Source organism: Lissotriton helveticus, chromosome 2_1 (assembly GCF_964261635.1).
Source record: "Lissotriton helveticus chromosome 2_1, aLisHel1.1, whole genome shotgun sequence".
NCBI classification, from domain to species: domain Eukaryota; kingdom Metazoa; phylum Chordata; class Amphibia; order Caudata; family Salamandridae; genus Lissotriton; species Lissotriton helveticus.
The window spans coordinates 760,526,653-760,543,075 of record NC_136059.1 but is presented as its reverse complement, the minus strand read 5'-3'; positions in this window follow the sequence as shown (position 1 = coordinate 760,543,075).

Here is a 16,423-nt window from a genome sequence, read left to right as displayed (position 1 = left end):
TGCTGGACCGCCTCCTCCGTCTCCTCCGTGGGCCTGAGGGATACTTGAAGCAGAAATATCTGCATGTGCACGGTATGGTTCCGTCACGGCTGCAGAGGGTCAGGGGGCCGGCGTGGCTTCACCGGCGCGTGGGGAAAGGGCAAGTCCCTATTCGGGCGCCATTATGTGGTAAATAAATAAATAATACCCTATTTTTTAATACGTAAATGAATAACAGATAGCTCAATAAAATAAGAGTCAAGATTCGAGGTAGTAGGAGTTATGCAGGTTTAATACAGCATAAGGACGGGAACAGGACAACCTGCACAGGAATAGGATGGCAAGCGCTTGCCGGGGGAAAAGGATAAGGACAAGGGAAAGGAGTAACTTTTAATAACAGTACCTGAGCATATATACATAACGCAAACACATAGCATTACATTACATAGCAGTGGGTGGAGCAATAGGCGTGACGCGTAGCAGTCGCGAGAGATAAAGGTGAAAGTGGGTGTAACAGGGCGTATACATAGACATGTGATGCAAACGTAACAGAATATGTCATGAATGGGGCGGAAACCATGGAGGGGGCTACCTGAGGAGCCGGGACCTCTAAGCTGATGGTGCGCGCAAACTAGCAATGACGTATCACTAGGAGAAGCTGGGGGCTATGAACTCTGTGCTAGGAGCAGAGACTGAAGTCTGGAGAGTCAGGGCGACATGTACCTAAACAGTATCTAGTATCTGATGTTTAGAGAACATGTTGATATAAACTAGAAGTCAGGAGGGGAAAGGCTAACTTGATTCTAAGACTGGACCATGCATTATTCTACATGTAGTACGTGATGAAGAATATGAAATGACCATTAAATACAGTATTTCTCTAACGTGGAGCCGAAAAGGCTAGACAATGACGGAAACTATTGATGCAGTTCAGTAGCTTAGGAATGCAGAGAAGGAGGACTGAACTGATAACTGGAACTATAACATATTCTTGGCAGACTCAGAGGCTGAGCCAGCTGAACCGGGCACTGCGAGGCAGGAAGTAAGTGAAGGGTCGAGGATACAGGTGGGGGCTGGATCGCTCCTCAGCGAGGTTTCAGGAGACAGGAACTGAATCTGGTGTCCAGGCCCTTTTGAGGCCTAGAAACGGGGACTTTACAATGAAATAACGTGTACACTGAGAAACGTGGCAACGTAGCTTTACATAGGCCTGATATTCGTAGTATTCACGAGAACTGGAAACTGGCATACTAGAGGTGGACACAACTATAATTGCGTCTTGAATCGAACATGGGGAATGCATATGCATATTTAATCATGCACACATAACATATGATGGATGACACGTAGGGACACAGAACATGGCAAAATTTACTTTTCCACACACTGGTGCTCTGCCCCGGCAGATGGCTAGTGCAGCCTTGGGGGAGGAGATTGATGTCCAAGGTGGGTGGGATCCCAACAAATATTGGGGTCTTTAATTCTTATTGAACTATCGGTCCATTTACCCTTTGCTGTCCTATACACTCTCACTTACCCTACATTTCTACTCTTGCTTTTAAAGAAAAACCTCAAGCTGCTGCTTCATAACAAATATTGTGGTCCCTAATTCCTATTGAACTACCTGTCCATTTACTCGTGGCATTCCCCTACAAACTCTCTTCCTACTACTCTTCCTACTCTCGCTCTCCTTCTTTCTCCCTCTAACAAAATACTTAAGCCCCCTATTTTACTTTTTCAACAACTCTCTTCTCCTTTACTTGTTCTCTAAATTTACTCCTTCTTTTCCTTTTACACTTGGAGGACTTTATCACCTAGTCTATGTTAAAAATGTGCAGTTTATTGTTTTTTTTTTCATGATGTGTTAAGTACCCTGTAAAGTGCTCTGATACCCTTGGGTCAAGTAGCGCTATATAAAACATTTTAAATAAATAAATAAACAGATGACCTTAGTCTCTTTAGGAGACTGTGAGGTGGTCTCAGAAGCTCAGCTGCCCAGGAACACTAAGAAATATGGGCAGCGAGTGACCATCAATGGCCAAAAGGTAGAGGCTCTTAGAGATACAGGAGCCAGTGTGACAGCTGTCAGGTGTCACCTGGTGTCTCAAGAGCAGATTATCCTGCATGCATTTTGCTGAGTTGTTGCCACTGACAGCACAGAGAGTAATTGTCCAATGGCTCAGGTTCCCTTTGAGTGTGGGGTGGGGTGTCTGGTACTCTTTAGGTAGCTGTGAGGCCCACCATGCCTGTTGACTGTTTGTTGGGGAACGATTAGGAGAGCTCCCCTTGGGAAAAGGTGGAGAAAACAACTCACTTGAAGATGGTTGGACTGCCTGACTGGGCGTGCGTGACCACCTGGTCAATATCAGCCAGTAGGGGTTCTCAAGAGGACCTGCAGCCTGAGAGGGAGGCCCAGGAACCTGCCAAATAGAGAAGTGGTGGGGACATGGGAAACTGCCCCCGAAGTTCCCACGGTCCAGGAGGAGGTAGACCCTGAAGGCGGTGCCCTGGAGCCTACCAGGGAACAAGTAGCTGAACTGGGGGACCTGCCTGAGCTGACCCATTGGCAGCAAGAAGGAGGCCCCTCCAGGGAAGAATTCTGCAAGGAGCAGAGAGAGTGCCCTTCTCTTGTGGGCTTGCGGCAACAGGCTGCAAGTCAGGCAGCAGGTGCTCAGTCAGGATCACACTTGATTTACTGGGAGAATGGTCTCCGGTATAGTGAGCCTAAGGTTGCTGAACCTGGGTCAGGCCGTGTGCTGGTGGTACCCCAGAAGTTCAGAGCCTTCCTACTGGTGTTGCCTCATAATGTGCCATTAGCAGGACATTTGGGGCAGAACAAGAACGTTGAAAGGCTTGTTACCCACTTTCATTGGCCCCAAATGCGCAAGAGTTCAGACACTCATTGCAGGACCTGTCAGACTTGCCAGGCAAGTGGAAAGAGTGGGAGGAAGCACAAGGCTCCTCTCCAGCCATTCCCTGTGGTCAGTACCCCCTTTGAGCGGGTGGGGGTTGACATTGTGGGGCCACTGGACCCCAAGACAGCCATGGCCAACAGGTTCATCCTGGTCTTGGTGGACCATGCCACCCGGTACCCGGAAGCTATGCCTCTGAGGACAGTGACGACCCCCATGGTGGGACGAGCACTGATGAGAATTTTCTCCTGAGTGGGATTCCCTCACGAGGTAGTGTCTGACTGGGAAACCAACTTCATTTCCAAGTATATGAAGTCCCAGTGGCAGGAGTGTGGTGTAACCTACGAGTTGACCACTCCTTACCACCCCCACTCAAATGGGTTAGTTGAAAGGTGCATCCGAACCCTAAAGGGCATGATTATGGGTCTTGAGGAACCTATGAGGCGTAAGCGGAACGTCCTCTTACCATACCTGTTGCTTGCATACCGTGAGGTACCACAGAAATCTCTAGGTTTCAGTCCCTTTGAACTTCTCTATGGAAACCCAGTCGGAGGACCTCTGAGTCTGGTCAAAGAAGGCTGGGAGCAATCTGGCGCCGGGAAACCCACTGCGGGTAGCTGTGCGCCTTATAAGTTTAAATAAATAAATAAATAAATCCCCCAGGATGTATATAGCTACATGCTGGCCTTCAGGAACCAGGCTAGGCGTTTCAGGCAACTCGCTGAGGCAAATCTGGAAGCCAGCCACGAGGAGATGAAGCACTGGTATGACCAGAATGCCACTCTGGTAGAGCTTCAACCTGGCCAGAAAGTATGGGTCATGGCCCTCGTGGAGCCTTGTGTGCTCCAGGATAAGTGGACCAGAACATTTGAGGTTGTGGAGCGCCAGAGTCAGGTTACCTACTTGGTGGTGTTGCGGTCTCCTAGGAACCCCTTGAGGGTCCTACATGTCAACCATCTTAAACCCACTTAGAGAGGTCTGAAGTGGGAATGCTCTTGGCAACAGATGCTGGGATGGAGGAGGAGACTGAGCCTCTTCCTGACCTCCTGGCAGCCTCAGAGCAAGATGGGTCAGTGGATGGTGTTAACCTCTCTTCCACCCTGACCCCTGAGCAACAGAATGACTGCCGCCAGTTGCTGGGACAGTTTTCCTATCTGTTGTCCCTGGTTACTGGTGTCACAGATTGGTGCGTCCATGACATGGACACAGGAGACAGCTTACCTGTGAAGCATAAAACTTACAGGGTAACTGACAGGGTGAGGGCTTGCATCAAAGAGGAGGTCTCAAAGATGCTTGCGCTAGGGGTGATTGACTCCTCCAGCAGTCCTTGGGCCCGCCCAGTGGTCTTGGTCCCGAAGGCTGCAGCTCCGGGTGCCACACCCAAACTCCGGTTCTGTGTGGACTACAGAGGGCTCAATTCAGTCACAAAGAATGACTCGCACTCCATCCCCAGATCTGATGAGCTCATAGATTGGCTAGGGGCTGCATGGTACCGCAGCATGTTTGACTTAATGTCTGGGTACTGGCAGATCGCCTTGACTGATGGGGCAAAGGAGAGGTCAGTATTCTCCACACCAGATGGGCATTTCCAGTTCCGTGTTATGCCCTTTGGGATGAAAAATGCCCCTGCCACCTTTCAGAGGTGGTCAACCAGGTGTTGGTTGGACTGGATGAGTTCAGTGCCGCCTACCTGGATGACATCGCAGTGTTCAGTGCCAGGTGGGAGGAACATCTGCACCACCTCTGGAAAGTGTTGATGGCGCTGCGGAAGGCAGGCCTAACGATCAAGGCGGGTAAGTGCCAGATCGGGCAGGATTCCGTGGTGTACTTGGGACACCAAGTGGGGAGAGGCCAGGTGGCGCCCCTACAACCCAAGATTAAAACCATCCTGGCTTGGGAGCCACCCAAAACCCAGACAGAGGTGAGAGCCTTCTTAGGTCTCACAGGGTATTACAGGTGGTTTGTCAAGGGGTATGGCAACATTGTTGCACCCTTGACAAAGTTAACTTCCAGGAAGCAGCTCAAGAAAGTGATTTGGACTGACACCTGTCAGAAAGCTTTTGAGGCCCTGAAAGCTGCCATGTGCACGGCGCCAGTGCTCCTGGCACCCATCTTCTCAAGAGAGTTTATCGTTCATACAGATGCTTTGGAGCATGGTGTGGGGGCTGTTCTGTCACAGATGAATGAGGAGGGCCTAGATCAACCTGTAGCCTTTATCAATAGAAGGTTACTTCCATGAGAACAGGGGTGGAGTGCTATTGAGCGTGAGGCATTTTCTGTGGTCTGGGCACTAAAAAAGCTGAGACCATACCTGTTTGGGACTCACTTCCGGGTTCAGACAGACCACAGGCCCCTCAGCTGGTTGATGCAAATGAGGGGTGAGAATCCAAAGCTGTTGCGGTGGTCTATTTCCCTGCAAGGTATGGACTTTACGGTGGAACACCGCCCTGGTACAGAACACGCCAACGCTGATGGTCTGTCCAGATTTTTCTGCTTTAGTGAAGAGAACTCCCAGGAGTTAGGGTAGTTCTCCCCACATTTCAGCTGGAGGGGACACATGATAGATCTGGCACAATTGGCGTGGGTCTCCCTTCCATTTTTGCTGTTGCCTCATGTGTTTTTGCTGGTATTAGATGCTTTGGGCACTGTGCCACTGCCATTCAGTGCCACAGTGCAAGTGCTCCCTATTGTAAATTGATGTATTAATCAGTGGTTCCATGTTTGGCTATTTGGTTTACTTGTCAGACCCTAGTCTAGTGCACTGAGTGTGCCCAGGGCGTGTAAATCCAAATGCTGCTGGTGGGCCTGCAGCACTGGTTGTGCCACCCACACAAGCAGCCTTGTAAAAGGTGTCTAAGGTCTGCCATTGCAGAGCCTGTGTGCAGTCTGGTACTGTCACATTGACTGGGCAAGTACACCCACTTGCCAGTCCCCAAACCTTCCCTTTTCTTTATATCAGTCACCCCTACGGTAGGCCCAAGGGCAGGGTGCATTGTAAGTATAAGGTAGGACAAGCCCTGATGTGTGTGGCATGTCCTAATAGTGAATTACAGCCATTTTCCTTTTTCACTATTGCAAGGCTACCTGTTCTCCATAGGCCAGAATGGGCTGTTAGATTATTACATGTTTACAATCCTAACTGTCTCAGAGAACATGGTAGATATTCAAGTTTAGTATGCCTGAACTCAGAATGATGAAATACATATTTTAGTGAAGTTGATTTTAACATTCTGTGTTTGCAAATACCACTTTTAGAAAGTAGGTATTTGCTTGTCTAACTATCCAAAGCCTGCCTCTGCTAGGTTGTGTATTCCTTTGTCTGGTTTTGTAAGTGACAGGGCTGGGGGATTCCAAGAGACAGGATGAGTCAGCCCAGTGAATAGAGAGATCTAGAGTGGAGGGAGGAGTTGCACCTGAACCTTGAATAGGGCTGTGCCTGCCTTCTACAATGCTGGCTCCACCTCCTGGGGAGCAGCAGATGTCCCAGCCCTGCACACTGAAAGAAGAGAAGGAGTCCTGTAAACAAAGTGCTCCAAGACTGTCCTTGCCTTCCACAATGCTGGCTCCACCTCCTGTGGGGCGTCTGATGTGCCTGCCCTGCAATGTGAAAGGAAAGGAGAAGTCTGGTAAACAGAATGCTTCAGAACTGGTTTGTACTGGGCAAAGGCCCCTCTCCCCTCAAACAAAAGATTTTGGGGTATAAATATTGGGACCCTGATCCCTTGAAATTAGATCATTCTGGACTACAAGAAGAAACCTTTACTGAGGAGAAAAACCTGAAGAAACTGAGGAGAGACTATTCCCAAGCTGAAGTGCTGCTTGGGTGATTGGCATGCAGTGGTTGCCTTACTGCCAAAGGAAGGAGAAAGGAACTTTGTGTACTTTGCTTTCAACTTGTGAAGGATCTCCAAGGGTTTGGAAAATAGCTTACCTCCTACTGAAGTCTCAGGGATAACAGACTTCATCCCCCAGCTCCCCAGAGTTCTTTTCGATGTGCCTGCTGCTGTTTTGGGCCTTCTGAGGAACTACGTGTCGCACGGAGCTGGAAGCGTGACTCAAAGAGAAGAAGCGTGTTGCCATCGCTGTGCCTGCCATCGCAACTCCGAAGGAGGGTGTCGCCGCTGGAACTGTCGCATTGCACCGTATCGGAGAGAAGCGTGCTCCAATGAAGATGAAGCGTGTCGCCGTCGCTGCTGGTGCCATCGCAAATTCAAAGGAGGGTGTCGCCGCTGTAGCTGTCGCATTGCACTGCATCAAGAGAAGAATCTCGCAACGAGGTCGAAGCGTGTCGCCGTCGCTGTGCCTGCCGTTGCAACTCCGAAGGACGGTGTCCCCGCTGGAATTGTCGCACTGCACCACATCAAAGAAGAGCACCTTGCATCCCTGAGAAGCCCCCCGCGGTCGGAGCTTCTGCCGTCGCATCATGGTTGTCGCTGCTGTAGTTGGCGCAACGAGCAGAAGCTTCACGCATCGTGGGAGAAGAGTGTCGCCGCTGGAGCTGCTGCCGTCGCCGGAGAAAGGAACTTTGTGTACTTTGCTTTCAACTTGTGAAGGATCTCCAAGGGCTTGGAAAAGAGCTTGCCTCCTGCTGATGTCTCAGGGACAACAGACTTCACACCCCAGCTCCCCAGAGTTCTTTTGGAAGTGCCTGCTGCTGTTTTAGGCCTTCTGAGGAACTGCATGTCGCAAGGAGCTGGAAGCGCGACTCATCCTCGCTGTGTCTGCCGTCGCAACTTCGAAGGAGGGTATCGCCGCTGGAACTGTCACACTGCACCTCATTGGAGAGAAGAGTGCTGCAACAAAGAGGAAGCGTGTCACTGCCGCTGCCGTCGCAACTCCGAAGGAGGGTGTCGCCGCCAAAACTGTCGCACTGCACCACATCAAAGAAGAGCACCTCACATCCCTGAGAAGCGTGCCACCGTCAGAGCAGCTGCTGTCGCATCGTGGATGTCTCTACTGTAGTTGTCGCATTGAGCAGAAGCTTCACGCATCGTGGGAGAAGAGTGTCGCCGCTGGATCTGCTGCCGTCGCATCGTCCGGGTGTCGCGGCTGCAGTCCACGCATCGAACCGAGAACTTCTCGCATCCCCGGAGAAGCGTGCCGCATCTGGAAGATCTTCACATCTATATTTCTTTGTACTTGAACGTTGCTGCATTTCCCTCGCTGTGACATTGCTTGTCTTGGAAGCACAACGCAACCTAAGGTACATTGACGCAAAGTGTTGCATCTTAAGAACTGAACTTAACTAAGCTAAATCTACCATCTTAAAGTAATAGTATTGTGTATTTTTGTTGTTTATGGTCTTGTGGTAACTCTATATAAAGTATACTTATTTTTTATATAAAACCTTGTGTGGTGTCCATCTGTAGTGTTGTCACTGGGTTACTGTATGTGATCACAAATGCTTAACACACTGCCTCTGAGATAAGCCTGTCTGCTTGTGCCAAGCTAACAAAGGGGTGAGCAGGGGTTATTTTAGGAGTCTGCCCGCCTCACATTAGTCGCCTATCCTCCATATCTTAACTTAACAGCCTAATCTGCACTGCCAGCTCCGGTGCCTGTTGTATGCTCTCTCCAGCCGTGGTGTGTCCCCCAGTCTATCCCTCCCTCTCCATCTTTAAGAGCTTCTGTGGAGGCCCAGGTCAGTTCTCTATAATGGCACTCAGATTCAGACCCTAAAGGTAAGCTCAGCACTTTGAGTGATGTGGTGTCCAGTTCCAGCTCCACGGCGACCCGGCCCATGTAGGTTTCCGGGCAGGAGTGGGGGGTGAGGGTGGGGGGAGGACTTTCCCTGTAGTCTCTCTGCCTGGTATCTACTATTCCCGTACTTCTTCACAGCCGCTCCTGGCTTCCCCCCTCCACAGAGTCCCACCAGGAGAAGGCCCACCTTGTGTCACCAGGCACCGTCAGGGTTTGTGGTAGTTGCCTCTACACCAGATCGTCAGGCAGTGGCGTAGCAAGGTCAGGTGGTACCCGGTAGTCGTATGGAGCATCTTAACTGGGAGTTGCTGCACCAGCGGTTGCAGTCCAATACAGGATTCTCGTGGATATGTAGTCTTAAGGGAGGAGGGAGGAGAGTCACAGGCCCTGGCCTGGGAGCTCCACAATTAGGTGTCCGCCATCTTTCGCGACTGGCCACGCCCCCCATCCCCCATCCTGCTAAGTCTAAGAGTTTACTAAACACATGTGCTTCTAATGCACCCTAGGTCTGTAGAAGTATTGAACACGTCATAAATCTTTGAATTGAAGACTGACACTGTGTGCAGGTGACAGTTCACTTGTGTTCATTATGTTTCACACAAGTCTTTTGGTACTGTAGACATTGTTTCAACAGGGCAAATATCATTCGTACTACGTACTAAGTACATTAAGCAGTCTTGAATTATGAGACAGAATCGTCTCAGCATGAAAATTTCTACTTAACATAGACGACTGTGGGTACCAGATACTGACCTATGTACTTGTTTTACTTCAGAAGATGAGCTTCCTTGAAAGCTTTCACCACAGTATGAAGACTGAATGTAGTGTGATCCTTAGTACCTTCAGACCTTGGTTATTTTAAGCAAATAATCGCTCTTTGGACACGTTTTGCATAGAGTGTACCCTGTGCTTAGAAGATACTTTTTATTACTCTGTAGTGTATTTGTCATAAGAGATTCACTGCCTGTAAACTATCTGGTGTAGAATAAACTCTCTCCATAGAGTGAATACTGTTTACAGTATTCAATTTTCTACTTATATGAATCTTCATTTTTAATGCAAGTCCAATGATGGTCATGGGTTTGATCCAGATATAAGCTGTCCGTACTTGGACATTGTTTTCAGAAGAGACATTTAGTATTTCTTAGGAATTTGGCTTGCTCTGAACAGGCATTTACAGATTGAACATCATTTCCAATGAGGGTTCACCATATATCTGTGTTTGATTGTTAATGTGAACTACATTACCCATGAAGTCTATGTTATAGTGTCAATGTTATACACAACCCATACTTTCTACAACTAAGAAGGTTGTTTCTATGATGGCATTTATAATATTCCATATTCGTCAGGGGTATTTTGTAATTATATTTAGAGCTCTAAAGCTATACCCATGTATAGAGAGCAATGTGTACAAAAAAAATCTTGGATTATGTCATCAGTGGTGTGATCAATGATGTAATTTGAGATGTCATCAGTAATGCCATATGTGAGGTCATAAGCAGTGCATAACGGGTGGACAAGTTATAGTTAGACCTGCCAACTCTAAATAGTGAATTTCTGTGGAGATTTTAGATTAAAATTTTAACGTTGTCACTGAGATATTCACCTAACTATAACATTACTTTAACCTTTGGTTCTTCCAGTGAATTTCTAGGTTTGTTTTTAAAGTAAATATTTTTTTTGTATGTGTATGTCTGGTAAAATGACTACAATTTATGCTGTGTTCAGATATTTTCGTCATATATTTTTTTTTGTAACAGAAATGGTTGACAGTTTGCAAAGTCTTTGTAAAACGTGTATGAGATTTAAACATATAAATATTGAATAGAAATTGTTTATTTGCTCAATTATTATAACTCTTATATCAACACATGTAATCAGCAATGTTTTTGTGAGGTGCTAACTCTTGCAAGAGAAAGTGAGATGCTTGCTGGATACTCGTAAACTTCTACATTTCCTTATCATCTATTGTATATGGTTATTTATCATGCTTTCAGTTATTTTTTATTGCTCATCTTTAACAGAGTAGTGAATAAAAGGTGGTTGGGTATATATATATTTTTTGAAGTGATGGCTTGGCGGCTCTATTGCGAGCCTCTCATAAGTGTTCATGAGAGCCAGGGAGTCACTCCCTCACAGCAGCCCGAGGAGGCAGTGCATCCTGGTTTGCTCTTGCAAGCCTCTTGAGAGATCGTTCTTATTGTAATAGAATTTGTATTTCCACTGACTGTATCAAGATGTAGGGCCCCATTAGGATAGCGGGCGGAAAATCACCCTGACCGCCATGGAGGCGGGAAACAACCGCCCGCCTGCCCGACGCCGGCGGTGACGGCAAAAAACCGCGGGGTCGGAAAAGCAGCGGAAAAGCAACAACCCACCGCAAGGAAAGCGGAGACAACCAGACAGAACGTGCGTCCACCTGTGGATGACATGGAAGAATGGCATTGTGTGTACAATGATGTGCCCTTCACCATGATGCTGCTGGGTACTGATACAGTGTTCACGATGGACATAGCCATTAAATGTTACGAAAAGGGAGGTACCTACCGCCTGGCCCCGGCGGTGTGACACCAGCACGACTCCCTTCACAAGTGCGGTAGCCATTGGCATATGGACATGTGTAGATGGCGGTGGGCGTGCTTCGCCGCATGAATCACGGTCCCTACCGCCTGGCCCCGGCGATGTGACACCAGCACCACCCCATTCACAAGTACGGTAGCCATTGGCATATGGACATGTGTAGATGAGGTGGGCATGCTCCGCAACTGCGGAGGCGGTCATTGGATACTTTTGAATGATGCACCATCGCGGTAGCGCACCACGGTCACCCGCGGTGCATCACCGCCATGGAGCATTGCCTACAGCCAATGGGAGCGATGATCGCGGTGGCATGATGCAGATTTGAAAGGCGGTCATTGGATACTTTTGAAAGAGGCAGACCTCGACAACCAATTGTTGCAGCTTTGCAGCTTCCAAACGACCCCAGGGGGCTATAAATCTGTGGGAGTGAGCCTCACATTTCCACTGCTCACAGAGCCTGCTGCCTGGGACCCTCTCCTGCTGCTGCCTTAGGAGCCTGCTGCCTGGGACACTCTCCTGCTGCTGCCTGAAGAGCCTGCTGCCTGGGACCCTCTCCTGCTGTTGCCTGATGCCTGCTGCCTGGGACCCCTCACCACTCACTTCCACCACAGATGTTCCATGTCCACAGGGATGGCAAGGACAGAGAAGATCCATGCCAGTCCATTCACAAGTGAGGAGCTGGAGGTCCTTGTGGACGAGGTGCTGGCACAGTACCCAAGGCTGTTTGGTGGTCCCAATGTAGTGGTAAGTCACCATGAAGGTAGCTGTAGGGCAGGGGGTGTCAGACGTGTAGTTGTGCAGCTGCAGTATATGCCTAAGGGTGTGGGGTTGTGTCAAACACTGACAGACAAGCTGTCTCCAGGGCAAGGGAGTGTGTGTGTCCCAATGTCACTCTTTTCCATGCCTGTACTTGTATGTGTGAGTGGGGTGTGTTACATTGTCAGCCACACAGAGCCAACGGATGTTAGCCATGTAGGTGCCAGGACAGTAATTGCTTGTGTGAATATTTTAGTGTGCTCCTGTAGTCTGAGTCAGTGTCACCCAGAGAGTAGGTTCAGTGCCTGCCCACCCAAACGATAAAACATCACCAGACTTACATGCTCCTTGTTCCAGTTCCTTCACACTGAATAGTAGATATGCCCCATCTGTGCCCTGTATAATTTCAGACTTACCACTTCTGTTGATGCATATTGTGTTCAGGCATCCTGCATTTGTGAGATTATCATGGAGCCTCTACGCCCCAATGTGTACATGCAATCACAAATGTTTGGGCCGTGCAGAGTGCCCTTGTGAGGGGTCCCCCAGTTTTGGAGGGAGTTTTGGAGGGAGGGAGGTTACAGTTAGTCCTGAGTCTGTGTCTTGCTACTGTACTGATAGATGTTGGTACCTGACATTGTGTAACTGGTCATTTACCGTTCTTTTCTCTCATACCTGCAGCTTAAGGTACACCAGCATAAGGCTCTGTGGAGGGCCATTTCAGAAAAGGTGCGAGCCCTGGGGGTATCCAACAGACGACGCATCCACTGTCACAAGAGGTGGGACGACATCAGCCGGCTGGCAAAGCAAGTGGCAGATATGACCTTGGGGATGCTACCACGCACAGGGCGTTTGGCACGGTACAGCATGACTCCACTGATGGGCCGCCGCTTGGCAGTGACTCATCCCGACCTGGATGCACGTCTGAAGGAGCATCGGCAGCAAGGCAGGGGTGGTGAGTATCTGGGGAGGGTGACTTTTGCTGGGAGTGGATGCATGTGTACAGGGCCTGTGGCACCGGTGACCCATGTGATGGGCGTGTGTTGCTGTGCCGTGCTGTGTAATGTGAGTGGCTGCTGTGATGTGTGGTTGTATCAGGCATTGGCCCACACTCGCCTTACTAAGATGAAACTCCCTGTTGCACTTTCGCATTGCCAGATGGGTTAGGCTCCACATGTTCATTCATCATTGGGATAGTGTGGGGAATCTATTATGGGGTGAACTGCAGTGTCCACTTTCTGAGTGTGACTTTATGTATGCCTACTTTGCATGCACCATGATCATTGAGGCCCACACATCTGACAACAATGTGCCCCAGATTACCACATGGTGCTTGCTATGGCCTACTTGGAATAGTGGACTGTAATGTCATAATAGGTGTGTTTGTTGTCCCCTCCTGTTCCCTGAAGGTCTGTCAGTGGTAATAAGTGTTGTACCCACATCATGTCCCTAGGGCAGGGCAAGTTGGGGGGGGCACTCCATCTACGGGCAGGGTGTAGTGCTGTGTGGCATCAACATGGCGCACTCATGGCAGATATTCTGCGTTACAGGTACTGTTCTGGCCTATGTTGTGTGTTGCTGCACAGTGATTTCAGGGTGTGGTGGTTACCATGTAGATTTGGGCCTCTCCTGTACTGCATTGATTTGAATTTGTGTGACCAGATGATGACACTTACACAACTCTGTATCTCTCTCTCATGCAGATTCGTAAGAGACAACGGACGAACATGAGCCAGATACCAGTGGTGGCGAGAGTAGCACTACAGCTGCAGCAGAGGCAAGTGACACAAAGCCCACCAGCGCATCTGAGGGGGACAGAAGTATGCATGAGGAATCCGTGCCTGAGACACAGAGTACCACATCATCTGATGCCAGCGGGGATGCATCCATGTTGGCAGGCACAGGGGATGGGGAGTCTGCATCATCACCTACCACCCAGCGGCCAGTGCCCGGCCTCCCATCCACTTCCTCTGGTGTTGCCCGTATCCATGTCACTAAGAGGGGACGAGTCACATTCACACCTGGCACCGCTGCCCCTACACCTGTCCCCCTGCTGCCCTCAGTGCAGAGTGTGTAGAGCTCCTGCGCCAGCTTTGTGTGGGCCAGACCGCCCTGCTCAATGCCTTCAGTGACCATGACAAGAAATTAGGCCAGGTGGTTGCATACATGGAGGGCATACACTCTGACATGGGTTGGCTACACCTTACAGTTGAGGCGTTGTCATCCACAGTCACGTCACCCCTTCAACCGGCACATGCTCCCATTGCAGCTCAGGTGCCTTTGTCCACCCCCCAGTCAGTGGCCACATCAGATGACAGTGAGCACGGTTCGCCTGCGTCACCGAAAAGATACAGCACAAGGAGCACACAACAGACACAACCCAGACACTCCCGCCCACAGACACCATCCCCACTGAAGAGCATGGCCACCCCAGAATGCACAGACAAGAGCCAGTCAGGGAAGAGCAAGGCCAGAAGAGCAAATAGGCAGACATCAAGCTCATATGCCGCAGAGGCATCACCAGCAAAAGACTCTCCTGTCACTAAAACATCACACAGACCTACCCATGCAGTGTCTGTGCCCACTGAGGAGGTGTTGCATATCAGGGGTACACCTAGGAAGAGCATAGGGACACATCCACCCACCACATCTACCCCAATTCCACGACCATTGATGCAGGTGGAGGAGGGCACTGTAGAGACCACCCCTGGCAAGAAGGCAAAGAAGGGCACTGTAGGGGGTACACCTGGCAAGAAGGCAAAGGAGGGCACTGTAGAGACCATCCCTGGCAAGAAGGCAAAGGAGGGCACTGTAGAGACCACCCCTGGCAAGAAGGCAAAGGAGGGCACTGTAGGGGGTACACCTGACTAGAAGGTAAAGGAGGGCACTGTAGAGACCACCCCTGGCAAGAAGTCAAAAGAGGGCACTGTAGGGGGTACACATGGCAAGAAGGCAAAGGAGGGCACTATAGGTAGCCTCAGATTTTCTCTGAGGAGGAGCCTACAGGACACCATCTTCCAACGCAAATATCCCAGATGACGATATTCCACTTTTGAGTGGGCTGATGGGTACTTTTTCTAGTTTTCATACTGTGTATCTTCTCTCTCTCTCTCTCTTATCAGGTATAACAATGTTTTTTCTCTGGACTAACTTCGTGGTCTCAGTATGAATATGGGACACTTTTAGGTTCCATTTAAATTTAGACTTCTGGTACCTTCCGTGTGTTTAATTTAACTATAGGGGGTACACCTGGCAAAGAGGGGAAGTTGGTCCAGAGACGTAGCTAGACCAAGCGTTCTGCGTAATCCATCACATCTCCAGAGTTAGTGCCAGTGTCTGCACCTGGTGTGGGACAGTTGGTGTGTCAACCCCAAGACAGGGAAGCCATTTCATATTCCCAAAAAGTGGAAGGACAACCCTCTAACCTTTCCCACCCACATTGTGTCAGAGGTCTGCATGACTCCACCTCCACGTGCCACTATGCCACCTGGTCCACACAGCCCTCCAGCTTGCCAAGCCACTGTTAGGCCCACATCACCTGGGGCTCTGTCACCACAGTCAAGTGAGCCTGCTGTCCCCGACACACAGCCAGGTACAAGTCAGCATGACAGCCAGGAGTGAGTTGACATCACCCTCATACGCCTGTGCCTCATGCAGGTGTGCTAGTCCTGAACATTGTTTAGAACATGGGTGTGTTGCTGGCCCTGTTTCTCTGCTGTGCTGTACTCTCCCCTGTGCAGCCTCTCACGTACTTGCTGTCTCACCTGTGCTATGGACACTGGCCCTGTTGCTCTGCTGTGCTGTACTCTCCCCTGTGCAGCCTCTCATGTACTTGCTGTCTCACCTGTGCTATGGACACTGGCGCTGTTGCTTTGCTGTGCTGTACTCTCCACTGTGCAGCCTCCCATGTACTTGCTGTCTCACCTGCCATGGAAACTGGCCATGTTGCTCTGCAGTCCTATACTCTCCCCTGTGCAGCCTCTCATGTACTTGCAGTCTCACCTGCCATGGACACTGGCCATGTTGCTCTGCTGTGTTGGGCTCTCACCTGTGCTATGGACACTGGGCCTGTTGCTCTGCTGTGCTGTACTCTCCCCTGTGCAGCCTCTCATGTACTTGCTTTCTCACCTGCCAAGGACACTCCGAGGCCACCGAAGTCATCTGCGGCGTCCCGCAAGGATCTTCACTCAGCCCCACCCTCTTCAACGTCTACATGAGACCTCTTGCTGCCATCGCACGCCAACACAACCTCAACATCATCTCCTACGCCGACGACACCCAGCTGATCCTCTCCCTCACCAGAGACCCCGACACCGCCAGAACGAGCCTACACGAAGGGATGAGAGACGTCGCCGAGTGGATGAAGAACAGCCGCCTGAAACTGAACTCAGACAAGACCGAAGTCCTCATCCTGGGACCATCACCCTCCGCCTGGGACGACTCTTGGTGGCCCCCAGCCCTGGGCACCGCTCCCAATCCAACAGACCACGCAC